This window comes from Hylobates moloch, unplaced genomic scaffold (genome assembly GCF_009828535.3).
Source record: "Hylobates moloch isolate HMO894 unplaced genomic scaffold, HMol_V3 SCAFFOLD_3, whole genome shotgun sequence".
NCBI lineage: Eukaryota > Metazoa > Chordata > Mammalia > Primates > Hylobatidae > Hylobates > Hylobates moloch.
Window position 1 is genome coordinate 95,467,214 of NW_026652278.1, and position 26,933 is coordinate 95,494,146.

The 26,933-nt window shown below is 44.3% G+C and overlaps 1 long non-coding RNA gene across 1 annotated transcript; it reads right to left on the bottom strand.

The window, feature by feature from the left end:
* Positions 1–4,030: 4,030 nt before the first annotated feature.
* On the bottom strand, positions 4,031–24,933 carry LOC116479618 (uncharacterized). Its single transcript, XR_004251018.1, has 3 exons — positions 24,831–24,933; positions 19,877–20,055; positions 4,031–5,792 (listed from the first exon to the last, which is right to left on the bottom strand). It is a non-coding gene; the product is annotated as an uncharacterized LOC116479618 (long non-coding RNA).
* Positions 24,934–26,933: the final 2,000 nt, after the last annotated feature.

The following is a 26,933-nucleotide window of genomic DNA, read 5'->3' on the forward strand; positions in this document are numbered from 1 at the left end:
TTATATATTGTTATAATTCGGTTTATATTTTATATAACCCACATTTATTGTAATTTAAACACTTTATTTCTACCACATTATTTGTGTTTTCTGTTTACTATATATATACATTTTCTTTTTTTCTTATTTTGTTCTTTTCTGCTTTCTACTGGAATGATTATGTTTTCTTTTCCCTTTTCTTACTTGACTTCTTCTTCGGAAGGTATATATTCTATTATTCTATTTCTATTCTTCTGTGGCTACTTTTCAATTTTTAACTTTGTTCCTGAATTAACAAATTCTTTACTTCTTGTTCTTTTTTTTTCTTTTGAGACAGAGTCTCGCTGTGTTGCCCAGGCTGGAGTGCAGTGGTACAATCTCAGCTCACTGCAACCTCCACCTCCCGGGGGTGAAGCGATTCCCATGCCTCAGCCTCTTGAGTAATGGGGATTACAGGTGTGTGCCATGACACCCGGCTAATTTTTGTATTTTTAGTAGAGATGGGGTTTCGCCATGTTGGTTAGGCTGGTCTCGAACTCCTGATCTCAAGTGATCCACCACCTCAGCCTCCCAAAGTGCTGGGATTACAGGGGTAGCCACCGACTTTACTCAGTTGTTCTTTCTGCCTTCCTCTTGCACAATACACAGTTCTTGGAATATTTAACTCCCTATCCCTCCAACTCTCCTCAATCAAACATGTCATTGTTATCTAGTATTTTATTTCACTTTTGTACCTCATTCCTAAACACTGTTATCATTCTTGTATAGCTGTTCCTTGTTTAGATTTTTCTGAATGCTTACCAGTTTCATTGCTTACCATTGCCTTTACATCTTGTTTGTTTCTTCTGGGTTTGTTTCTTCCAACATTTAAAGAAATCAAAAGAATTTAAAGAAATCCTTTAGTGCTCATTCAGTGAGAGTTAATGGGCTAAATATTCTCGGTTTGGTTTGTCTGAAAAAATATATGTTTTTTCTTTTGAGATGGAATTTTGCTCTGTCACCTAGGCTGGAGTGCAGTGGTAGGATCTCAGCTCACTGCAACCTCTGTCTCCTGGGTTCAAGTGATCCTTCTGCCTCAGCCTCCCGAGTAGCTGGGATTACAGGTATGCGTCACCACACCCGGCTAATTTTTGTATTTTTAGTAGAGATGGGGTTTCACCATGTTGGCCAGGCTGATCTTGAACTCCTGACCTCAGGAGATCTGCCGCCTTGGCCTCCCAGAGTGCTGGGATTACAGGCATGAGCCACCATGCCTGGCCTGAAAATGTTTTTAAGTTTCCCTCACACTTGAACAATGATGGTAGAAATCTAGATTAAGAGCTGTATTCTTTCAGCACTCCAAAAGTATTATCCCATTGCATTTTGGTTTTTATTGCTGCTATTAGAATAAGTTTACTATTAGCTTAAAGAATGCCCTCTCTGGTGGCTTTTAAGATCTTCTCTTTGTCTTGTGTTTGCATTTTTATCTTGATATATTCAGATGTGAACTTGTTTATTTTTCTTACGACGTGTTGTACTTCCTGAATCCACAGATTCATGTCTTTGATAAATTCCAGAAAATTTATCTCTCTATAAATACTGGCTGTCCTTATTCACTTAATTCTCTTTCTGCAACTTCTATTACATGTGTTTGGATATTTTCATTTTATCTGAATATCTCTTTCTTAAAAATATATTTTTATTGATGTAAAAATTCACATAAAATTAACCATTTAAAAGTGAAATTCAGTAAAATTTAGTACAGTCACAATGTTATGTAACCACCACCTCTATCTAGTAATAACTATTTTCATCATTCTGAAAGAAAGCCTTATACACATTAAGCCATTGGTCTCCATTCTCTCATCCCCCCAGACCCTGGCAACCAGCAGTTTGCTTTATGTCTCTATGGATTTACATATTCTGAGTGTTTTTGCATTTTTTGATCTGTGTACCGCATGTTGTATGATTTCTTCAAATTTACTTTCCAGTTCACTGATTCTCTAATCAGCTGTGTCTAAATCAGGTGAAACCTAGCTGCTGAATTTTTCATTTCAATTACTAAATTTGTTTTTGTTTTGTTTTGTTTTAGAGATAGAGTCTTACTTTGTCACCAAGGCTGGAGTGCAGTGACACAATCATAGCTCACTGCAGTCTTTCATTTTTCTTTTTTTTTCTTTTTTCTTTCTTTTACTATTATTATTTTTTTTGATACAAGGTCTGGCTCTAGTGTCCAGGCGGGAGTATAGCAGTGCTATCTTGGCTCACTGCAACCTCCACCTCCTGGGCTCAAGCCAGCCTCCCACCTCAGCCTCCTGAGTAGCTGGGACTACAGGCGTGCATCATCATTCCTGTCTATATTTTTGTATTTTTGGTAGAGATGGGGTTTCACCACATTGCCCAGGCTGGTCTCAAACTTGTGAGCTCAAGTGATCCACTTGCCTTGGCCTCCCAAAGTGTTGGGATTACAGGCATGAGCCCTGCACCCAGCCACTCACTGCAGTCTTGAACTCCTGAGCTTAAGCAATCCTTCTCCCTCAGATCCCCAAGTAACTGTGACTACAGATGCATGCTACTATGCTAGCTAATTAAAAAAATTTTTTAGAGATGGAGACTTGCTATGTTGCTTAGGCTGGTCTTGAACTCCTGGCCTCAAGCAATCCTCCCACCTTGACTTCCTAAAGTTCTGGGATTGCAGACCTGAACTGCCCTGCCTGGCTGGATTTTTATTTTTATTTTTTTAATTTTTGTTTGATTATTTCTTATTTTTACCTGATTTCATTTTTGATAATGTTCTATTATTTTCTTATGTTTTGATTTTCTTTCTTTCTGACATTAGTCATGTCAAATACTCTTAGTTTATAATTTATAAGATTATCCAATTTTCTGAAATCCTTGGGTCCTAATACTATTGTTTATTATGTCTGCTGGTTCTTAATCATGGTGGATTATTTCCTCAGGCATTTTAGAGGTTTTGACTGTGAGCTCATCCTCTGTGAAAATCTTGTGCAGCCTGAGTTCAGTGCCCTGGGGGTTTTTATTGGTTGGAACCATTTTCATATGATTTTCTTGGCTTTTTGTGAACCATGCTGATAGTGTGAATTTGAACCCAAATTTGAATGAAGTGCAGTTATCAATTTCCAGGAAGGACTTTTTTTTCTGACTCCCAGTGCAGTAAGTAACACAAAAGCTCTCTTATAATGCCACTGTGATATTACATGGATATTTATCTAGTCTAATCTTTTATTGAGATTGTTCTTTAAGTGTTCCTACTTGCTGTGGGAGTCTTCTTTACTTGCATGAGATGAAAACTCTGCCTTCTATCTTAGCAGGAATTCTAAAACCCAAGCCCCAAGGTTACTGAGGCTGATGATTTCTGGGCAGTCACAGTATCAGCTCACTCGCTCACTGCTCTGGTATTCAGCTCACTCTTTAAGCTGCATTTAAAATAATGTTTATCCTACATTATTCCATATTGCCAGATGTTTGTAATGGTTTGGTTTTCAAACCATCTCATTAAAAATGGAAGTTCCCCCCTTTTGGTTCAATTGCAGCTGACATAATGTTTCCTGTAGGATGGAAATGGAGCTTCAAGAACCACCTATGCCTTCTCCCCAAAGACTTGAAAGCCGGAATTTAGATGTGGTCTTCCTGGATTCTTATAATGAATGGAGGGTCTTCATGTAGCACAGAGAGCACAGCTCTCGCTGGAGCTGTGAAATGTGGTAGCCTTGGGTAAAGGTTCAAAGGTACAGCTCAGGACATACTGTACAGACTCGATGTGGTGCCACCAAGTTGCTAAGAGGCAAGATAAAGCAATGGCAGACAGACCTGTCTGAGCCCCAGGGCTTTGAAATGAGCCCCAACCTTCTGGAAGTAGAAGGCCTGCAGGAAATGGTACAGATTAAAAGTGGCTCTTGGCCTTGGAAAGGTGAGTTTTTATTAAATAGTTTATATAGTCTACCTTGTGTGGGATACTGGCTGAGAGATGCAGCTAGGGTGTTACCAGACTAACACAGGGGACTGTGTTACTCTGTTTTCCTTTGTTGTAAAGGAACACCAGAGTCTGAGTAATTTATACAGAAAAGAGGTTTATTTTGCTCGTGGTTCTGCAGGCTATGTAAGCATGGCACCAGCATGTGATTTAACAGAGTGAGAACTCACTCATCACCATGAGGAGGACACTAAGCCATTCATGAGGGATCCTTCCTCATGATGCCAACACTCCCCACTAAGCCCCACCACCAACACTGGAGGTGACATTTCAACGTGACATTTGGAGGGGACAAACATCAACACTATATCTGGAATGTTCACCTTCTAGTCAAAAGCAGCCAGAAAAACAGTGGTTCTGAATTTGAGTATAAAGTGTCTCAATTAGGAGGAAGATCTGTCATAGATGTTATGCTGGTTTTGTATATTGAAAATAATGACCATTAGAGCTTGCAAAACAAAAAACCCCATTTGTCCTAGATCAACCAATGAAGTTAGCAGGGCAAACTTTCTATGAAAAAGGTCATATGCCAGCTGGGCGTGATGGCTCACGCCTGTAATCCCAGCACTTTGGGAGGCCAAGGCAAGTGGATCACTTGAGGTCAGGAATTCGAGACCAGCCTGGCCAACATGGTGAAACCCCATCTCTACTGAAAATACAAAACTTATCTGGGCTTGGTGGCACACGCCTGTAGTCCCAGATTCTCAGGAGGCTGAGGCAGGAGATTCACTTGAACCCAGGAGGCAGAGGCTGCAGTGAGCCCAGATTGCACTACTGCACTCCAGCCCGGGCAACAGAGCGAGATTCTATTTTGAATTAGTGCCATGGAAACTTCTTGAAATGTAGATAAATGCTTATTAAGCAGTTAAAAGGTTGAAATGGAAGACAGTTTTAAGAATAAAGAGATAGTTTAAGCAAAAAAATATAGGTCAGCAGACCTCTTAGTCAATGTACCTAGTCAGTTCCTTAGAGTGACAAGTATTTTTATTAATTTCATTACAGAGAGCCTGGAATTAACTGAATCAGATCAAGCTTTGGGAATAATTGATGCCCAGAAATAAATAACTGATGCAGTACATTTTCCAATAGCTCACTGACTGGGGGCAGAGGCTCTTTTATATAATTAAAGTATGGAGGTGAGCCTAGGATTACCCAGAAATGTGCTGGTGACAAGTGTGGCAGCTATCTCATTATTTAATCTACCCGAAATGAATGTGCACAACTTCATGTCATTTCCTGGCCTCAGGAGCTGTGAAAAAAAAGTGCCACTCTTTAAGATCTAGGTTTCCCTTCCTGAATAAATAGCTAGACCTCCTTTCCCAGACTTCCTTGTGTAACTGAAATTCAGGTTCAGTCACTTGCTGCTTGCAGAGTCCAATGAACAAGGGTGAAGTCTGGTGTAAAGAAAGTGACTTTATTCTAAGGCTTAGCTTAGGGGAAGATGTACCGGCTCCTGCCTTTAAGGGTACTGCTTCCCTTTGTGGGCAGAAAGCAGGGCTTTTAAACAGGAACCTAGCATGAGCAGCACACAGGGGAGGGAGCGATCAGGTGCAAGGTCTACATGACTCACTGTGTCGCCTTATCTACTGAGTGGTCCAGCTGGGCAGAGCTAGGTTGTAAGGTGGCCATTGTCTGGAGATACTCTCCAGGTGGGAGCAACTTCCATCGTGGACATGCTTTAGGTTGCAGATTGAGTGTGGTCTTTTGAGGCGATCTCCTGGTGAGAGAGAGTCATGGCTCTGGAGCTTCTAAGTAAGCAGGTAGTTAGATCATCTGGCAGTATCATGTAGGGAACATCTGGTGAAGGGAAGCTGAGGGTTTTCATTGCATTTCTAAAGAGCTAAGTGAGAAGTGGGGAACAAGGAACAAGGAGGAAAGAGAAAAGAAGAAAAAAGTAATTAACAAAATAACTTGTTCTCTTTGTCTTGGAGAAATAGGGGTACGCGTTTATACCTGGAGTTCAGTATGATCATATGACTGAGTGCTTATGAATGGACTGTGAGCAGCCATGTGTGTCTGTCATTTCCAGATCTGGCCTATAAAAACTTTGCAGGTCGGGTACGGTGGCTCATGCCTGTAATCCCAGCACTTTGGGAGGCCAAGGCAGGCAGGTCACGAGCTCAAGAGCTCTAGACCATCCTGGCCAAAATGGTGAAGCCCCATCTCTATTAAAAATACAAAAATTAGCTGGGCATGGTGGCGGGCGCCTGTAGTCCCAGCTACTGGGGAGGCTGAGGCAGGAGAATTGCTTGAACCCAGAAGGTGGAGGTTGCAGTGAGCCGAGATCACGCCACTGCACTCCAGCCTGGTGAAAGAACGAGACTCCATCTCAAAAAAAAAAAAAAAAACAACTTTGCAGGCATGCTCAGACGTGCTCGTTTCCTCTTCTGGATGATTGAGGTGGCAACCCTCAGGAAAGCTACTTGTTAAAGAGGACTACAATCAGCCGCCATCAGCTTTGGTTCTTGTATGACCACATGGGGTAGAGTTGCCCACCCAACCCTCTGTGAGCTGTTATATTTCTATGGTGTTGAGCTACTGCACATTTGGGCCTATTTTGTTATCTCAGCCTAACCTCCCTGAACTAATGCATAGTATAACCAGGATGCCAAGGATATTAGAGGTCCTGTGAGCCCCTGTGTGTGTGACTCCCCGTAGAATTACTTTTCCTTGTTCTTTGATGAAACGTGCTGTAGCGCATCTCTGGCCATCACCCAGAGCCTGGCACCTGTGCTCCCTGTCCTTGCCGTCTAGCAGCCCAATCGCCAACCAGCCTTTGTCTAAATGTGACTGGCAATTTTGGACACCTGAGGATTCAAATCCCTGGGCATCTGAAACCGGTCCATGTGTTCCCCTGCCACACCCTCCTAGAGCGCTGGGTTTGACTGAGTGATTTTTAGAGGAGAAAAAACATGATTTTCATATTAAAATAAACATTCATGGGTAGAAGGCAAAACTGGATGAATTTCAAAGACCAAGCATAAGACTTCAAAGAGATTTCAAGCTTGCATTTGCAGTTCTGGATCGAGACCTCGGACCTCCCCTGGGGCACTCGTTCACTGTGTTTTGGGTTGTCAGAACTGCACTTTATTTATTGTTATTCTAAGGGTTTTTAGGTTTTAATCCAATAGCCAAATATTTTCTTTCAATACAGTGCAGACACCTAATTCAGGGTTGTTAAATATTATTAGAACATCAGATCATTTGTTATTGGTTTCTTTTATCTTCCCGTATCACCACGCCCCCCAAAAAAAGAAGGGAAGAAAGAAATTTACTACCCTAGAATATAAACTATGAAGTAGATTTTAGATGTGAGTCTCCCAGCCCACATGGGGAAGAACCAGGCTCCCTTTTAGTCTGTGGCTTCAGAAGCCCTCTCCCCTCCGCACAATGCACTCCCAGCTCCCCAAGCCCCCACTTTTCAGGAAGATGGGAGTAATCCTTCAGGCCCACAGGCCACTGGATTTCTTCACCCTCAACCTAGACAAGTCTTGAGTCTCTGTTGGAATCGTGAGCAACCTGGTCGTCTTGGACAGAATGGCCAACCTCTGCTCCAAGCAGCCTTGTGTACTGGGCACTATTTTTCTCTCCAAAAGTTCATGTCTTCTCCTGGTAGTCAGCGTCTCTTCAGCTAACATCTACTCAGGGAGAAAATAATCTCCTCAGGAGCTGCCAGCTGATTTGCAAAGACCTTCTCATTTCCTGAGAGTCAACCTTCCATCAGCAGCTCATTTCAGATTCACAGTCCACACTCCCCTTGCTGCACTCAGTCCTGCTTTGTGGCATCCTCTGGGATTGCTGGGCATGTGCTTACTCAACTTGGGGCCACAGTCTTCTGAGTGAGGAAAATACACTCAGGGTCAGATTTGCTTCCGGAGAGGTCTAGGGCAAAGCTGGTGGAGATGGGCCAGCACCAACAAGAGGTCCCAGAGGCAACGCCTTGACTCTCGCTCCCTGAGGACTGGGAGTTGCTGCCAATATCAGAGGAGCTGGGGCGGAGTCTCTGTGCCAGATCCCAGGGGTGAGTGCTCCACCTAGAAGGCAGGGGAGGGGGCAGTCAGGACCATGTGCAGAAATGGAGGGCAGATGGGAGAGGCCGAAAAGACAAGGACTGGAGACAAATGGAGATGCTGGGATCTTGCCCAGGGTGGGTCAGCCTGTCTATGTCTATAGCCTGGGGCTCTGAGAGCAAAGCAGCAATATTTGCAATGAGAATCTCCTGATGTAAAAAAAAAATACTTATTTTGACTAGGTAGTATATCCAGAGGAAAAACAGTGCTTGGCACTGTGGCACACGCCTGTAGTCCCAGCACTTTGGGAGGCTGAGGTGGGAGGATCACTTGAGCCCAGGAATTCAAGACCAACTTCGGGAACATAGTGAGACCCCCATCTCTACAAAAAATTAAAACAAATCAGCAAGGCATGGTGGCGCACCTGTAGTCACAGCTACTTGGGAGGCTGAGGTAGGAGGATCATTTAAGCCCAGGAGTTAGAGGCTGCAGTGAGCCATAATCACGCCACTATGCTCCAGCCTGGGAAACACAAGACACTGTCTCAAACAAAAAAAACAAAAACAAAAAAAACAAAAAAACACTCCACAGTGGACAAAAGGGCCTACTTTCACCTTATCCCCATGACACTCAGTTTTCTTCCCACAAAGCCACACTTCTCCTAGCTTCTCATTTATTGTTCTATAGTTTATGCATGTATAAGCATATGTGTTTGCATTATTTATTTGTTAGTTTATCTGTTTATATTTCAAAAATGGCACACTCTGTACAACTTTTCATTATTATGCTTTTGGCTGCAAGAAACTGAAAACCCCTATTAAAATAACTTAGCCTTTATTTGATGTAACAATAAGTTGAGAGGTGGGTGGTTCCAGGGTTGGGTTGAAACACACCTTGCATCTTAGAATCCTCTTACGGGGTGGATTTCCTTCCCTTGGCTCTAGGCCACAGCCTTCTGGGAGTGCAAAATGCTCCCTGCATCATTTCACTTCCTGAGAGGTTGAGAGCAAGGCTGGGGCAGGGCCTCGTCTTGGGCCACCAGAGGACCGTGTGGCCAGTACAGTGAGTCACGGCCAATATCGGAGGAGCTGGGGCTGGATTTTCCAGCGTCAAATTGCCAAGTGGGTTCTTTCTCGGTTATTTCTCATCTTCGGATGAGGAGAGGTCTTCCTGAGCCAGCTATTAATACTTTCAGGAGGACTTGAATTACATTCCAGGCTAGCAGGAATCCTTTCATCAGGGCCTGTGAGCTCCGGTAAACTTTTCCCCACCATGTCCTGGAATCAGGCTTTGTCCATACCTTTCCCTGTCCTGTGCTGCCTTTTTTGGGTCTCAAGATTTCAGCAAAGGGCCCAGCCCTGGCCCAACACCTGTTGGCGTTGTCTCAGACGTGGGATGGATGTGTGTGCTCCTCGGGGAGGGAGCCTCCCAGCCTGAAGGACTCAGCTGTGCCCTCATGGCCGGCCCGTTGGACCTTCTCATCTCTTTAGGCAGCCCTTCCTTCCTCACCACCGTGCTTCAGGGGACAGCTGACTCCCAGTCGCGTTTCTATTTCTTGTTCTGCTTGTTGTTTTCGAGCAATTCCCCAGTGGAGAAGGCGGAATATCCCATTCACTGCTGCTCTGGGAGACTGGCCGAAGCTCTTCTCTCTTCAGGTCACACTAGTGCCATTTTCCCCATGATTAATGTTTTTTTTTGTTTTGTTTTGTGTTTTGAGATGGAGTCTCGCTCTGTCACCCAGGCTACAGTGCAGTGGCACAATCTCAGCTCACTGCAACCTCCGCCTCCAGAGTTCAAGCGATTCTCCTGCCTCAGCCTCCTGAGTAGCTGGGATTACAGGTGCCTGCCGCCATGCCCAGCTAATTTTTGTATTTTAGTAGAGACGGGGTTTCACTATGTAGGTCAAGCTGGCCTCGAACTCCTGACCTCAAATGATCTGCCTGCCTCGGCCTCCCAAAGTGCTGGGATTACAGGCCACCACTCCCTGCCCATAATGAAAGTCTTTCCTGCCAGCCCACCCTGAGGATGACAGGCACCTGGAGATGGTATTTCAGTCCACTGTTGTCAGATTACATTAAATTTACATGCATTATTTATTTATTTTATTTATTTATTGTTTATTTGAGACAGAGTCTTACTCTATTGCCCAGGCTGCAGTGCAGTGGTGCAATCATAACTCACTGCAGCCTCAAACTCCTGGGCTCAAGCAATCTTCCCATCTCAGCCTCCCGAGTAGCTGGGACTACAGGTGTGAACCACTACACCCAGCTAATTTTTAAACATTTTTTTGTAGAGACAGGGTCTTGCTATGCTGCCAGGGTTGGTCTCAAATTCCCAGCCACAAGCCATCCTCCCGCCTTGCCTCCCAAAATGCTGAGATTACAGGTATGAGCACTACACCCATCCCAACATTTATTCATTTAAATAAGAGAAAGCATGGGATGGCTTCAGGGTTAGCCCCGGAGAGCCTCTCCCTGTGCCAAGCCCACAGCCAAGGGGCAAATGTGCTGCGGCACCTGCAGTATCTCCCAGGAGGGACAAATGCCCTTCCCCACAGTGAAAGCTACTGACATTAGAGCCAAGGGGGATATCCACACTTGGGTTGTCTGAACTTGGCTTCAATTCTGGCCCATGTCTTGTCAATCTAAAAAATTACTAAATCTGGCTGGGCACGTTGGCTCATGCCTGTAGCAGCACTTTGCAAGGCTGAGGCAGGTGGATCACTTGAGGTCAGGAGTTCGAGACCAGCCTGTCCAACATGATGAAACCCCATCTCTACTAAAAATACAAAAAATTAGCCAGGAGTGGTGGCGCACACCTGTAATCCCAGCTACTCAGGAGGCTGAGGCAGGGTAATTGCTTGAACCTAGGAAGCAAGGTTGCAGTGAGCCAAGATCACGCCACTGCACTCCAGCCAAGGCGGCAGAGTGAAACTCCATCTCAAAATAATAATAATAATAATTAATAAATTACTAACCTAGTAACAGTCAAGGTGTGGTCTGAGGGCCACTTGGGGCCTGGGAAGCTGCCCTTCGGATGATCTGGGTTATATTTCTGTATTCAAACTATGTTTCCACTTTGTTTGGGGAAGAAATTGATCATTTCCATATGCTTCGACAAAAGCAACTTCAACCAAACCATTCGTTCTCGTCAGTTTTTGTTCTGATGAAAATGCGGACATTTAAAATGACATGTATTTTGCCCAGTGATGAAATGCACAGAGTGAAAATCTAGAAAGTCTCTGGTTTACCATGCTCCTGTCACGTGGGTGCGTGAGTAGGACTAGGGTGGAATTAGACTGTGGGCTGGTTACCAACGGTGACATGAACTTGGAAGGACGAATCAGGAGATGTCCAGTGACTACAGGTGAGTGTAGCTCACTGAGGAGACCAAGACCGTGGAGGCAGACAGCCCAGGCTCAGGGGGGGTCTCTATTTCACTAGCCACAGGACCTTAGTTTTCTTAGCTGTAAAATTGGGATCATAAGATCTTCTCTGAATTTTAAATAAGAGATCTTAGGTAAAGTGGCTAAATGAATGTCAGTTATTTAAATGAAAAATTATAGGGAGATGGGACTTGATACCACTTCCAAAGCAAAAATATACTAGGAAGAATAAAAGATTTGAAAAAGGCAAGGCTTATAAGAAACACACACTTTAAAGGGTTATAAAAATAATATATGCGAAAGCACCTTTTTTTTTGTTTTGTTTTGTTTTGTTTTGTTTTGTTTTGTTTTGAGATGGAGTTTGGCTCTTGTTGCCCAGGCTGGAGTGCAACGGCACAATCTTGGCTCACTGCAACCTCCACCTCCCGGGTTCAAGCGAGTCTCCTGCCTCAGCCGCCCAAGTAGCTGGGATTACAGGAGTGCACCACCATGCCTGGCTAATTTTTTGTATTTAGTAGAGATGGGGTTTCACCATGTTGGTCTGGCTGGTCTTGAACTCCTGGCTTCAGGTGACCCACTGGCCCCGGCCTCCCAAAATGCTGGGAGAAAGCACTTTTTAAACTGTGAAGAACTGCATAAATCTATGGACATTTTATGATTACCATTGTGACGGCGTCAGTCTGAGTTAGATCTTCATTCTTTAAGAGGACCACTCGCTCACCCATCAGACATTGATGGAGCATCTGCTCTGTGCCAGGCACTGTTGAGATATGGAGCAGCAGCCCACACAGGCGGGGCTCCTGCCCTCAGAGGGCCAGGAGGCCAGCAGGACAGACAGACAATCAATAACAGTGACAGGGTGATGAAAGTTAAAGACCCCTAGGGTGTAACAGGACTTCAGAGCAGAGGCCTAACTGCCTGGAGGAGTCAAAAGGCCTCCTCAGAGGAGATAACTTAACTAACTTAGAAGAGCTCCCGGGAAGTCAGAGCCAGGGAGGGGACCTGAGGCAGGTGTGTTAGTCTGTTTTTAGTTGCTATAAAGGAACACCTGAGGCTGGGTAATTTACAAAGAAAAGAGGTTCATTTGGCTCACGGTTCTGCAGGCTGTACAGGAAGCATGGCACCAGCATCTGTTTCTGGTGAGGGCCTCAGGAAGCTTCCACTCAAGATGGAAGGTGAAAGGGGAGCAGTCTTGTCACACAGTGAGAGAGGAAGTAAGAGAGAGAGAGGAGGAGGTGCCACGCTCTTTTTAACAACCAGATCTCATGTGAACTCATGACCATGGGGACTGCAGGGAGGGCACCAAGACATTCATGAGGGATCCGCCCCCATGACCCAAACACCTCCCACTAGGCCCCACCTCCAACACTGGAGATCGTATTTCTTTTCTTTTTTCCTTTTTTTTTTTTTTAGATGGAGTCTCGCTGTGTTGCCCAGGCTGGAGTGCAATGGCATGATCTTGGCTCACTGCAACCTCCACCTCTCAGGTTCAAGCAATTCTCCTGCCTCAGCTTCCCAAGTAGCTGGGACTACAGGCATGTGCCACCACACCCGGCTAATTTTTGTACTTTTAGTAGAGATGGGGTTTCACCACATTGGCCAGACTGGTCTTCGAACTCCTGACCTCAGGTGGTCTGCCCACCTCAGCCTCCCAAAGTGCTAGGATTACAGGCGTGAGCCACTGCGCCCAGCCTGGAGGTCACATTTCAGCATGAGATTTGGAGGGGACAAACATCCACATTATTTGACAGGCATGTGTTCCGGTGTCCCAGGCAGAGGGAACAGCCCACCCAAAGGCTTGGTGATGGGAGACAGCATGGCACAGATGAGGAACTTAGGCCAGTGCTAGTGATATCAGCATGGAAGCGGGAGGAGCCACAAGAAGGGGGAAAGGATTGGAGATTTACTGGAAAAAGAGGAGCACAAAAATTATTTTTGGAGGGGAAGACAGATATTTTAGGACACGCCATCTGAGATGGCTCCGAGGGATGTGAGATGTGACAGGCACCAGCTCTGAAGCAGGTTCACCGAGGGGTTTGCAGGGGAGCTCAGAGTGTTGCATCTGCTGGTCAGTGCAGTTCCCAAAGTGTCAGCAACCCCAGCTAGGAACAGCAGCTGCCCAGGTAGGAGGGAGGCAGAAGGTGAGGGTCCTCAGGGGTCCCTTATGGGGGCTGAACAGTGCGGGGCACCAGCATTAGCAGTGTGGCCACCGCAGTGGCCAGCCGCAGAGTAGCACTTACATATTGGGGTTACAAAAGTCTTACACAGGCAGAGGAATTTCTCTAGGAGTTTCCATGAATTTTTTGTGACATCCATGGGTGCCAGAGGACAAGATCTGTTCTTTGACATTTGCTTTCCAATTCTCATAGGGACCCAAAGTCAAACTGGGCAGCTATCCAGTGGTTCCTTGGCCTCATTCCACATGGCTTTATGTTTTTAATGTTTGCTTACTCCAAATAATTAAAATGCTTTATAGACTTCATGTAGCAGCTTTGACAGGAGGAGACTGAAGTGACATTCACGCCGTGACTTGGGGGAAACAGGCAAGGATAGGTATTGAATGGGACCTTTAGGCACGCTGCAGTAAGTCAGGACTTTGAAATCAGATGCACCATGTCTTTTATTGCTGCTGTTTTTTGTTTGTTTGTTTGTTTTTGAAACAGAGTTTTGCTCTTGTTGCCCAGGCTGGAGTGCAATGGCACAATCTCAGCTTACCGCAACTTCCGCCTCCTGGGTTCAGGCGATTCTCCTGCCTCAGCCTCCCAAGTAGCTGGGATTACAGGCATGTGCCACCACACCCAACTAATTTTGTATTTTTAGTACAGATGGTGTTTCTGCATGTTGGTCAGGCTGGTCTTGAACTCCCGACCTCAGATGATCCACCCATCTTGGCCTCCCAAAGTGCTGGGATTACAGGCATAAGCCACCCTGCCCATCCTATTGCAGTTGTTTTATGTTGTTGTTTTTGTTGTATGTTGTTATGTTGTATGTTTTTGTTTTATGTTTGTTTTATGGTTTTATGTTGTTTTTAAAGACAGGGTCTCACTCTGTCATCCGGGCTGGAGTGCAGTGGTGTGATCATAGCTCACTGCAGCCTCAAATTCCTGGGCTTAAGAGATCCTCCTGCCCCAGCCTCCTGAGTAGTGAGTCTCGGGGAGTACAGACGCATGCCACCACACCCAGCTTTTTTTTTTTTTTTTTGTAGGGGTGGGGTCTTGCTATGTTGCCCAGGCTGGTCTCAAACTCCTAGCCTTCCACCTCAGCTTCCAAAGTGCTGGCATTACAGGCATGAGCTACCATGCCTGGCCTACACCTTGATTTTAACTATTGCTTTGCCATTTTCTTGCAGTTACTTGACCTTGGACCATTTATTTCCTGTGAGCCTCAGTTTCTTTGAGTGTGAAATGGAATAAGGCTGTTCTATTACAGATTTGTCACATGGAGATTACAGAGTAAACATCTATCAAGCATCTAGCTCGGTTCCTGTTTCCCTCAGGTGTCTCCAGGTGCAGTCTGTGCATCATGGAAATGTCTGTAGGTCTGATACCTTTGGCAGGGAATGTCCTGTGGCCCCAGCTCATTCCTTGATGTAGTCTGTGCATCATAAAATGCCACAATGGCAGCTTTGTTTATTGGCTTTCCCCAACAGCATTGGGGAGAATTGCTGCCAAGTATTTTTCCATTTACGGAGAGCTGCTCTCCATACATGTGCTGCTCTTCTATAGGATTTGGGCTCAGGCTTGCTGGTTTGCTGGTGTGCATCCTACTGTCCCTGAATAGGGCAAAGAGCACCCCATGGTCCCCTGATGAATATGCAAACTGAGGGCAGCCGGAGCCTGAGCAACCTCTCCTATGTTTTATGCTCAACCGGTGTTTTTCCCATCCCTTATACACCTCCTCATTCAAAGAAGGATTCCAAGCAACTTACAGAGCTAGAACCAATGGAAGAAGCAATCACGAGTAGCTGAGGCAGGAGAATCGCTTGAACCTGGGAGGCGGAGGTTGCAGTGAGCCGAGACCATGCCACTGCACTCCAGCCTGGCAACAAAGCGACGCTCCATCTAGAACAAACAAACAAGCAAAAAGAAGAAATCACGAGGATGCAAAAATAAGAATAGTAACCCAAATGTAGGTCATGAGGCTTTGACTGCATTCGTAGAGGTGGCTTTCAGATTTGGCTCTGAACATCTTAGCAGCCAGGGTGGAAAGGAAAGCAGATGTAGCCAGCTTGCGATATCATCCGGCAAAACCATGTTCCCAGTACAAAAAGGAGCGTAAATCGTTTTAGCTGGTATTAAGTCTATCTATATTTAGTACTCATGGGGCACACAGACCTTTTATGGAGACAGGGACTTGTTGGATTAACAAAAGCAGCAATCTTATCCCCGAACTCAATAACATTTATAATCTGATTTTTCAAGGCAATTAGTTTGTGGAAAGCCACAAGCAATATTTTGAACAGATTTCATGGAAGCCGTGGAGCCGCAGGGCATTCTGCGAGGCGCTCTGCGTCTGGTCTGTTCTCTCTGATGAACTGCTCAGGTGGCATCGGCTCGTCTCAATCAGCTGAGCATAGGAATACAAATAGACTCCTACCCAAAAAATGAATGCCACCATATGTGTGTATTTTGACCACGCCCTTTAAACATTGATGAGGTTTTTGCTTGTAGTAAACTAAAAACAGTCAATCCAACAGGGAACTTGAAAAATACATGATTCTCGTTCACACAGTGAAACCGTAATTATTTGTGCCCAGTTGGGAATCTCTAGGTTTCCACGTGGTTCTTTCAAAACCCCAGTAACAGAAGAGGCTCTTCAGGGAAGGCGAGGCCTGAAAGCCCTGAACGGGCATTGGGGAAAATAGCTGCACAGTTTTTCTTTTAGTGTTGTGGAGGAGGGAGAGGGAGCAGAGGCCTTGGAAATCATCGAGTACGCGGGGGCAGAGAGGGCAGAGACAGGTGAAAGAACTGAAACACACTGAGAGGTCACAGAAAGTCCTCTGTTAACAACAATAGCCAAAATATCTCCCGGAAATTGGGAAACATTGCTGTTCTGTATCAAATTATATTAAGCTTCCAGCTTTGAGCCCACGTTTCTTCCTTCAGCCGCACATTCCTTTCCGCCACTCACTCTGCTGCCTTCTCGTCCTGTTTGTGCAACTGACATGTGATCTCTCAAAACCAAGCCTGGACTTGACTTCGCTCACCGACCTTTGTTCCAAAAAGAGACCCTCTCACGCTGCAAGCTTCGGCTCCCTGGAACATGGGGCTGCCCGGGAAGAGCGCCCATTGCTTTTGTAGCAATGGCCTGGGGCACGTGGATTAGGTTTGCTGTTTTGCATTAATGCTGCACACTCAGCCTCACAGGGTGATCCTTGACTGACAGCTGTGCTCCTCCCCAGCTGTGGGGGAAGTTACTATTCTTATCTAACAGCACGGGTCTGTCATTATGTTTCCTGCAGCAACCTCACTTGATTTTCACCAAGTATTATCATCAGTACCTTCCTCCCAATTTCTCATTTTGAAAATATTCAAACGTGCAGAAAAATGGAAAAAATCATAAAGTGAAATTCTTACACTTTTGGACCAGAGTCACCAATTTTGCCCCATTTGCTTGTTCTCTCTCCAGTGCATGCTTGGGTGCACCTCTCTCTCTTTCTCTCTCTCTCTCTCTTTCTCTTCCTCCTCCCCGGCCACTCCCTCTCTCTTTTTCCTATGTTATTTATATACATATATCCATTTCTTTTTGCTTAACTATTTGAAAATAAAGTGTAGTCATCACAATAGTTCATCTCTAAATACTTCAGCATGAACCTCCTTAGAATTAGAATGGTTTCCTACCTAATTGTAATATCATTGTCATACTTAATAAAATGAACAATTTCAGCCAGGTGCGATGGCTCATGCCCGTAATCCCAGCACTTTGGGAGGCCAAGGCGGGTGGATCAGTTGAGGTAAGGAGTTTGAGACCAGCCTGGCCAACATGGTCTCAAACCCCATCTCTATTAAAAATACAAAAAATTAGCCAGGTGTGGTGGCACGTGCCTTTAGTCCCAGCTACTGAGGAGGCTGAGGCAGGAGAATTGCTTGAACCCAAGACACGGAAGTTGCAGTGAGCCAAGATTGCACCAGTGCACTCCAGCCTGGGACACAGCGAGACTCTGTCTCAAAACTAACTAAATAAATAAAATGAACAATTTCATTATATCTTCTTATGCAGTATATATTCATTTGTCCAATTCAGGATCCTATTAAGGTTCAAGCATTGCATGTGACTGTTACTGCTCTTTAATTTCTTTATTATAGAAGAGTCCACATGCTTTTCTATCTTTTGTGATGCATTTTTTGAAGAGTTCAGACCAATGGTCTTGTGCCATATTCTGCCTTCCAGATTGATCTGGTTGTCTCTTTGTGGTGGTGTTTACTGTGTTCCTGGTAGCTCCTATTTTTTCCCTGTAACTCAGAGTACCTTAAGTCTAAATGTGTGATTAGATTCAGCTTAAACAACATTAGTAAGGACATTACAGAAGTGACCTTGAAAACTTGTGCTTTCATCACATCAAGAGGCACATGCTATTAGGTTGTCCTAATATTTGTGATGCAAGTTTGATATTTTGGCTAAGACTGTGACCACCAGATCTCTCCATTGTATAGATGCAGTTTGCTGTTGTTTCAACTGTCAAATTACCTGTAGGGTGGATACTTCGAGATTGTTTGAATACCTCGTCACTAACAATATTGTGTCCAGCTGTTAAAGAATCCATGAAGATCCCTGCCTCAATCAGTTATTACATTGAGAGCTGCAAAATTATTTTTTAAATTTGAGAATCTTTTCTACATTTATTAACTGGATTTCTGTAAAAGAGGAGTTTCCTTTCTTCTTCCACCTTTCTCTCTCTCCTTCTCTCTCTCTCTCTCTCCCCCCTCCCCCCACTCCCTTTCTCTCTCTCTGTGGCACAAGTCATGTCAGGCTCGTCTTGTGCTTTCTCTGCCCCAGATCTAAAGTCAGCCATTTCTCGAGGGAGCCCTGGTTCCTTTTAGTGGGAATGACACTTAGAAGCCAAAATCTGGGCACTGGTTGTGCTCAGGCCATTTCAGCGAGCAAAGCTGGGAGATGCGTTGTCAACATAATCATTTTGAGTGAGTCTGTGTGTCACCAGGTGAAGTGCAGTGGATGATCTCCCTCACCTCAAGCAATTCTCCTGCCTCAGCCTCCCATGTAGCTGGGATTACAGGTGCCTGCCACCACACCCAGCTGATTTTTGTATTTTTAGTGGAGATAGGGTTTCACTGTGTTGGCCAGGCTGGTCTCGAACACCTGACCTCGTGATCCACCTGCCTCGGCCTCCCAAAGTGCTGGGATTATAGGCGTGAGCCACTGTGCCCAGCCAGTCATGAGTTCTTAATGACATTTCCTGTACAAATGCCATAGTATAGGACTTCTCTTATCTCCCTTTATTTTGTATTTTCATCTCTTGTATTTCATCTCTTTTCTCTTACAGAGAGAATCTTGTTTCCTAAGTAGATTATTTGCTTTATCCAAAATAAAACTAGAACTGTTTTAGACTTGCAGTGTGTTAGGGTTCTCCACAGAAACAGAACCAAAAGGATTTGTGTGTATGTGTATGTGTTTTTATATGTGTATCTATAAATATATATATATATACACACACCTGTAACCCCCGCACTATGGGAGGCTGAAGTGGGTGGATCACCTAGGCCCAGTAGTTTGAAACCAGCCTGGCCAACATGGTGAAACTTCATCTCTACTAAAAATACAAAACTTAGCTGGGCGTGGTGGCACATGCCTGCAATCCCAGCTACACAGGAGACTGAGGCACAAGAATCACTTGAACCCGGGAGGTGGAGGCTGCAGTGAGCTGAGATCTCACCACTGCACTGCAGCCTAGGTGACAGAGTGAGACTCTGTCTCAAAACAAACAAACATATATACTGTTTATATGTGTATATATATAAAAAACATATATGAACATATATAAATAAACATATAATATATAATATAAATATATGCAATAACATATATAATATAAATATATACAATAAACATAGATTTACTCTAAGGAATTGGCTCATGCAATTACAGAGGCTGACAAACCCCAAGATCTGCAGCTATCAAGACCCAGGAGAGCCAGGCCAAAGGCCAGCAGGCTTGAGAACCTGATAGAACCAATGTTTCAGTTTAAGTCTGAAAGTAGGAAAAGAAATGATGTCCCAACCTGAAGGCAGGCAGGAGGAGGAGTTCTCTTTTATTCATGGGAGCGTCAGGCTTTTTGTTCTGCTTAGGCCTGCAGCTGATTGGATGAGCCTCGCCCACAGTAGGGGGGGCAGTCTGCTTTTATTCATTCTACCAACTCACATGTCACTCTCGCCTAGAAACACCCCCACAGACACACTGAAAATGTTTGACTAAATGTCTGGGCACCGCATGGCCTGGTAAAGTTGACCTGTAAAATGAACTAACATTACTGCTGTCAACAAAATTAGTAAGTCAAGTTTCACATTTATTTACCATTCTTTTTGGCCTTAGCATGTATCCCATTACAGACGGCAGTCAGAAATAAGAGTAAGTTGAGGGCTGAGCACAGAGGCTTGTGCCTGTAATCCCAGCACTTTGGGAGGCCAAAATGGGAGGACCACTTGAGGCCAGGAGCTCAAGACCAGCCTGGGCAACATAGCAAGATCTCACCTCTGCAAAAAAAAAAGGAAGAAGAAAGAAAAGTCACATGAATTAGCTAGAATGAAAAGATTTTTAAAATTAAAAGTTACTTGAAATACTTTTTTTCTCTCTGTGGTTATTTTTTAATTTGATATATATATATTTATGCTTACTTCTGTTTGCACTTAATTTTGGAATTTGAAAAATCCTTTTGGATTTAATTTTGTTTTTTGAATATGTAAAACATTTATATGTTTCAAAAATCAAAATGATATAAAAAGTTGTACTCTGAGAAGGCTCATTTCCATCTCCCCTCCCATCCTACTCCTTCCCACTCATCTGTTTCAAGCTTATCATTTTTGCATGTCTTTTAGCAAAAATAAGAAAATGCTCTCTGTACTATTTACTGAAGGCTTTTCTAATTGATTCCTCTCCATTTTCGATCACCAAAGTATTACATATTCACTGTAGACATTTCACAAAATGCAGAAAAGTGCCTAAACACCACAAAAATATTTTGGACACCTATTGTTTGATAAATCGTGTTAATTAACTGAGCTAAGTCAGATATTCATATGATTGGATTTAGATTTGGTTCAGTGGGATTTTCTTTAGTTTCTTTAAAAAACTCATACATCTTGTTCTTTTGAGTTACGTGATTTAATTATTATTTCTATTTTCACAAACATATTTCCTCTCTAAAGTCAGTATTTCCTTACAAGGATGGCACCCCGGAGAATAGGATGCAGGAAGTCATGAGGCACTTTCTTTGTCTACTTAACAGAAAAGAGGCTTCAGTTAGACGAGTAACACCAGGAAGGACCTCAACCCTGGCTCCACCCGATTCCCCGGAGGAAGTGCTCATCTCCATAAGCCAGGATGTCCTCCGACAACTGACTCCCTAGAGGAGGGAAGAACGCTCTGAAAACACACTGCATTTCAGTAGCAACCCAGTGCTGCCTTTCGCCTTGCCAGGCGGTGTACAGTTTCAATCGGTCGTATTTCTCAGGCAAAACACGACACGGCACAATTGGGATTGTACGAAGGATGGGTGTATTTAGAGGAAAAGAACAGAAAATGGCAATGGGGCCAAGACTGGCTTTTAAAAACAAAACATTTCATGTGTGTGCAGTGCTTCACTTGCTGGAAGTGGCCTTACATGTATTATTTCCACTGGTGTCACTCTGAAAACAAGGGTAGAAATGATCATACCTTTTTTAAAGATGGGGAATCTGAAGGTGGTTAACCCAGAGATGCTCTGTTCAATCAGCGGCGGAGCTGGGAGGCTCAAGGAGAGATTTCCTGGGTCAGAGTCACTGATTTTTCCTCCAAGTATGAACAAAGGTTTCAAAGAATGCAAACATTCTTGAAGCCAGAGTCTTACATAAAGCCAAATACCTTGTATTACAAATACTCAGTGTATTAGCTACCTATTGCTGTGTAACAACCCCCAAAACATAGTGGATTAAAGCAGCAGAGATGCATTTCAGGACTCTTGTCTCTAAGGAATCAGGATGCAGTTGTAGTTAGTCTGGGTGCCTGAGACTCTTCATTAGCCTAAAGAAAACCCAGGATCTCTCACAAGAGAGACTGAAATCAAGGTGTTGGCCAGGGCTGCAGTCCTCTCAAGGCTTCATAGAGGACACTGCTTCCAAGATCATTCACGTGGCTGTTGGCAGGCCTCAGAGCCAAACTCGCTATTGGCCAGAGACCCCAGTTCTTTGCGGGTCTTTCCACAGGGTTATTCACAGCATGGCAGCTTGCTTCACCCAGAGTAAGGAGGGAGGAGGGAGAGAGACGAGGGGCGGCAGGTGGGGCAGCGGGGAGAGAGAGAGAGACCAGATAATAGGAAAAAAAAAATAAGAGACAGACCAGATAACAGGAGAAAAATGAGAATCTTTTTGTAACCTAATCTAAAAAACGACAGTCCATCGATTTCACCATATTCTTTTTGTCACTAAGTAAGTCACTAGGTAGCAAGTCACTAGGTAGGTCCAGCTCACACTCAAGGGGAGGGGATTACACAGGGGCATGCATGCTGAAAGGTGGGGCTTACCAGGAGCCATTGTAGAGGCTGCCCGCCATATTCAGCAATTTAGTTAAAGATTTGTGTGTGTGTGTGTGTGTGTGTGTGTGTGTGTGACAGAGTCTTGCTCTGTTGCCCAGGCTGGTGTGTAATGGTGCCATCTCAGCTCACTGCAACCTCCACCTCCCGAGTTCAAGCGATTCTCCTGCCTCAGCCTCCTGAGTAGCTGGGATTACAGGTGCCTATCACCACACCTGGCTAATGTTGTATTTTAGTAGAGGCGAGGTTTCACTCTATTGGCCAGGCTGGTCTCAAACTCCTGACCTCAGGTGATCTGCCTGCCTCAGCTTCCCACAGTGCTGGGATTATAGGCATGAGCCAATGAGCCCGACCTTAAAGATTTTATTTTATATTAGCCCTTATGGGGATTTTTTTAGAATTTCAACAATTCAGTGAGATCTTTTTCAAAGAGAATCTAAAATATTATTGTCCTTAGAAGATATAGATTACTTTCCTCTATCCAAAAGATAATAGAGATTTATAATAGGGTATCTAATGTGATTGAAATTAATTTTGCTCCCCCATCCCCCCAAAAATAAAACCAAAAACCAGAAAACACCCAATGGGTGGGAGGAACTTAATGGCTGCTGTGTGACACAAAGGTAATATCCATTAGGAATTCACAAGTCTTCAGAGAAAGATGATGGTAGATCTCAATGCTTCTTCCTGCAGAATAAGTGCTATTAAAAGTTGGGATGGCCCTGACAAAGACTCAGTGACAGATATGGGCAATTGAGGCTCTCTAGATAAAATTGCCCCAAGGGCGGAAACCAGTGTGATAGTGGTCAGGCCCCTTGACTAAGTCCAGTGATAAAAGGAGAACCACGGTTCTAGCAGCAGATGCTGGAGCCTCTCCTTCTCAGTCATCCTGGGCAAAGCCTTTTGCCCAATGGGAAAGGATTTAGAAGTGAACCTAAAGAGCTCTAACACTGGGATCCCAGGGCAACGCTGGCATGGGACAGCCTTGGTCAATTGTAGCACTGGTGAAGGGAAAGCTTGTCCTCTTCCCACAATGGTGAGCCACTATAGCCTGAGCACCCTGGACATCATTGATAGTGGGGGTCTCAGAAGCGGGAAACTCAGCACCATCCATATTTCTTTGGACCCAATAGTGACAACATATTCCAGTGCCAACAGCTGCAATGGAAATGTGAGTATGATCTGGGATTTGTTATGTGCAAGCAACCAGGGCTGGCTCTTGGATGTGAGTGAGGGAGCTCCCTGTGAGAGCCTTGGGTTTATAGGGAATAAGGTGTTCTGAGGATGGGAAATAGATTCCCTACTAATCTGAGGATTATCCCACTGTTGTATTTTAGAGGCTATTGCAAGAGGTTGGGAAATTTACATATACCTCTATCCAAACTCTATAGCAGAACACCCCAGTTATATTAGATGTCTTAGATACTCAATGCAAATGTTTATTTATCAAATCAAAATTACCACAGGCTTGTAGCTGGCTGAGATGGTTTGGATCTGTGTCCCCATCGAATCCTATATTGAATTGTAATCCTCAATACTGAAGATAGGGGCTGGTGGGAGGTGACTGGATCATGGGGGCGGATTTCCCATGAGTGGCTTAGCATCATCCCCTTGGTACTGTCCTTGCCATTGTGAGTGAATTCTCATGAGATCTGGTTGTTGAAGAGTGTGTGGCACCTTCCCCCTTCTCTCTCTCTCTTGCTGTTCCAGCCATGTGACTTGTGTGCTTCCCCTGGGTCTTCTACCATGATTGTAAGTTTCCTCAGGCCTCCCCACAAGCTAAGGAGATATGGGCATCATGTTTCCTGTATAGTCTGCAGAGCCATGAGCCAATTAAACTTCTTTTCTTTAGAAATTACCCAGTCTCAGGTATTTCTTTATATCAATGCAAGAATGGACGAATACACTGATAAACCTTGCTTCCAGTCCCAGTGCTGTTAACAATTGGATAAGAGACTTCTCTGAACTTCAGTATTCTCAGTGATAGAACAAGGTTGAATTTTTGAGGCATAAGTTCCTCTGAGATCCGCTAAAATGGAATCTTTTAGAACATACACTACATCTTACTCATCTTTCCATCTCCAGTCACCAGCCCAGTGCCTAGCACAAGTTGGCACCAAATTTAATATACGTTAAATAGCTTTTGAGTACTTTTATTTTATTATTTTTGTGTTTTGAGACTGAGTCTCACTCTGTTGCCCAGCCTGGAGTGCAGTGGCGTAATCTCAGCTCACTGTAACCTCTGCCTCCGGGGTTCAAGCGATTCCCATGCCTCAGCGTCCCTAGTAGCTGGGACTACAGGCACCTGACAGCATGCCCGGTTAATTTTTGTATTTTTAGTAGAGACGGGATTTCACCATGTTGGCCAGGCTAGTCTCGAACTCCTGACCTCAAGTGATCCACCTGCCTCAGCCTCCTAAATTGTTGGGATTACGGGCGTGAGCCACTGTGCCATGCCAACTTTTGAGTACTTTAAAAAAAAAATGAACCAAAATGTTGCCCTCTGTTGGGATGACTAAATGCTAACTCCATGATAAGCACAGTTATTTCAAAGCTACATACGGGAGCAAAAACCTTGCACAGTTTTCATATCGAGATGTTTTTAGTTGCAAGTAGAAAAATATCCAGCTCAAGATGGCTTACGACTAAAAAGGATCTTCTGGCTCTGTAACAACTAAAAGGTTCACAGGTAGTAGGCTTCAAGTGCAGTTTGATCTGACTCTATTTCTGTGGCTGTCTTACCTCTACCCACCTCTGTGACTGGCTTCATGCTCAAGCTGCTTTCCTTCAGGGTCCCAAGACGGCTGCTGGCAGATCCGGAGATTGGGATCCTGCTACCTCCCATAACCATGGAACAAGAGTTCTAAACCATGTTCTAATTGGTCCATTCCTGAACCTATCACTGCGGTCAGATTATTTTAGACCAATCATGATCTATCCCAGTAGCCGGGGGTGGGATTAATCCAACTAAAACCTCTTGGCTTCAACACAGTGGAAGAGGGAAAGAGTGGATGTTGAGAGTGGATGTTGGGAATATTGTTAATCAATATCCACACCTTCAAAATGCTCATACTTACCCGAGAGGCACAAACTTCAGCCAGCTGCAACTCCAGCCTCTGCAGCTAATAATGCCAGGCCAGGATGTAGCTCCTCATTATTGAGTAAATTAGGATTAAATGATAAATTACTCAGTCCAACATTATTGCTCAGGATTCTCAATTACAAACAGTGGAATCTACTGGACTATATTAAGCAAAAAATGAATTTATTAAATGACATTAGATAGCAAACAGCATCTCAAAGGGGACCAAAGAGCCACATTCTAAAGCTACAGACAATGCCCAATCACGCCCCAGGGGCTGGTCCAGCAAAAATACTCCTGTCACTGCCACCAGACTTCTACAGCACTTAAGGGCTGGCTGCCAGAAGCACTACCACTATTGCCCAGATAGAACTGAAACCTCCTTTGCAAAAATTATAACTCAGAAAATTATGATGGTGAAAGAGATCTGACCTAACTGGCTCCACCTTGCTTCTATTCTCCAAGCTGCCCTTGGTTCATTCCCGGGTGTAGGCCAGACTAACTTTGGGAGGAACTTTGTTTATGGTTTAACTTTGAAACAAAGGCGATAATAGCCCTTTCGCAAAACAAACCCTCTTCTTTCTTGGGGACTAGTCTGCCTTTGTAGGACTAACCAATTAGCTACAAGATTAGAAATTGTGGTTTAGGAGTCCTGCGGATGGAGGCTGTAAGATTCTGAACCTCCCCAAGTTGCTCCTGGGGATAACATCACTATTGTAAAACCTAAGATCAGCACTTGAGATGCTTTGCAGATGCTGCATTTTGATGCACCAGCGGATGCCTCCCATACTAAGTAATTTGGCTCAGCCAGTTCTGTGATCCTACTTAGGATGAGAAGACAACAAGGAAAATCCACTTCGACTCCCTACTATCTCATCTGACCAATCAACACTCCCCACTTCCCGACCCCCTACTCACCAAATCATCCTTAAAAACCCCAATCTCCAAATTTTTGAGGGGACTGATTTGAGTAATAATAAAATTCCAGTCTCGTGTCCAGCCAGCTTTGTGTGAATTAAACTTTCTTGATTGCAATTCCACTATCTAGATAAATCGGCTCTGTCTAGGCATTGGGCAAGGAGAACCCGTTGGGCAGTTACAGAACCAAACACCGCCTCCACACTTCCTGAAAGATTCATCTCAATGCTTCATTGTTGCTCTTTTCTGTTTCCACATTTCCCGTGGGAGTTTCTGATAGGTGGAAGTTAAGCTATGTGTCTGCCCTGTAGAGGCAAGGGATTCTGGGGATGTGAATTTCCTGGATTCTACCTTGGGAATGCAGAACTCATAATGTGAGAAGTTATGCAAGATGTAGGATAAATGTTGAACATATATCAGTTGCAAATGATAAATATATCCTATATTAACCTATAAACATGGGAAAAGAAGAGGACACATACATTAAATCCTTCCATTTTGGAAAGAAGATCAAGGTAAACAAGGTATGTCATCCTCACAGATGGGAATTCTGTTTCTTGGTCTGAAAGTGGAGTTAGTTTTTTGGCCAACCAATTTGGTATCCCTAAATTCTGTGTTCTGGGCAGACTCTCCCTGGCACCTGGTTTGCCCTCTGGGGAATGAGAAAAAGGATCTGTCTTGTACTTTTTTTTTTGAGACAGAGTCTCACTCTGTCGTTCAGGCTGGAGTGCAATGGCACGATCTCGGCTCACTGCAACTTCCGCCTCCAGATTCAAGTGATTCGCCCTGCCTCAGACTCTGGAGTAGCTGGGACTACAGGCGCCTCCACCATGCCCGGCTAATTT